Consider the following 1240-nt stretch of genomic DNA (forward strand, 5'->3'; position numbering starts at 1 on the left):
TCTTGGTCTTGAATTTCTTCCTGATCCTGTTGTGCTCATGCTCAGTTCAAGAGTCTCCAGTTTGCTATAGGCTTTCTGAAAGTGCCCTCCTGAAACTGAACCCGATTCTAGAAGAGTGCTTTCACCTGTGGACACTGGGGAAAGGGTTCCTGCAGAGGGCTTCAGGCCTGGCACCAGCTTTCTACTCTACATCTCCTGCCTGGTCTCCTGCCTCCTTCATTCCCTCCCACCCATTTCCCTGTTCTGCCACCAAAGCAATCCTGCTAATACGTACATCTGATCACGTCATTTCAAATTTCCCATAGCCCCTGTGGTCCTGCATGTTCTACCTCCTCATCGACTTTGCACTACTCTTTTGCTTGTCCTGTGAGCTCCAGCCACTTCATTCCTCGTGGCTTTGCACGTGCTCTTCTTCCTGCTCAGCTCATTCATCCCTCTTCCTCTCATTCCTCATCTCCCAAACCTCAGCCGCATGTGGCTCTTGGCCCCTTGAAATGTGGCTATTGAGACTGAGAAATTAAAAATTTAATTTTATTAGTTCTAATTAACTTCAATTAATTTAGATTAATTCTCATGTTGCAAAGGAATTTTCTTTCCCATATCTTTTTCCTATAGTTTAAGGATTTATTTTTTAATATTAGAATACATTTGGTATTTACCCTAATATGAGGTATCGATATACAAAAGTTGTATAACCAGATGTCTACCTGAGGTTAGACAATACCAACTGGCCAGTCACATGAGTGAGCCACCTTGAATGTGAATTCTCCAGTCCCAGTCATGCCTGCAGATCACTACAGCCCTAGCTAACATCTTATCGCAATTTTATAAGATACCCCGAGTGAGACCTGCCCAGCTGAGCCTTTCCAGAAATCCTGACACTCAGAATCTGTGAGCACTATAAATATCGTAGTTTTAAGCCCACTAAGGTTTGGGGAGGTTTGTTATGCAGCCATAATAATAGGAACACCATTTGTTTTTTCCAACACCATTTATTGAATAGTTTATCTTTTCTCTACAGATATGAGATGTCACTTTCATCATAAATTAAATCATCATGTAATTATGGGCCTATTGTAGGATTCATTCTGTTCTATTGGACTATGTCAGTTCAAGCACTAATATCAACTTGTTTAAAACCATTGATGGTTTATGATATGTGTCACTATCTGGTAGAGATTGCCATCCTCCAATACTGTTATTCTTTTTTCTAGTTTGCCTGGATATTATAGTTTGTTTT

The 1240-nt window shown here is 40.7% G+C and overlaps 1 long non-coding RNA gene across 1 annotated transcript in view; it reads right to left on the reverse strand.

Annotated features, from left to right (window-relative positions):
• Positions 1–313: 313 nt before the first annotated feature.
• The window catches only part of LOC111730283, a 125951-nt gene continuing 125024 nt past the window's right edge, over positions 314–1240 (reverse strand). Inside the window, exon 4 of the long non-coding RNA XR_002776622.1 lies at positions 314–509. This is a non-coding gene — a long non-coding RNA (uncharacterized LOC111730283). The remainder of the gene's footprint in view (positions 510–1240) is intronic.

The sequence above is a fragment of the Pteropus vampyrus genome, unplaced genomic scaffold (genome assembly GCF_000151845.1).
Source record: "Pteropus vampyrus isolate Shadow unplaced genomic scaffold, Pvam_2.0 Scaffold305, whole genome shotgun sequence".
NCBI classification, from domain to species: Eukaryota; Metazoa; Chordata; class Mammalia; order Chiroptera; family Pteropodidae; genus Pteropus; species Pteropus vampyrus.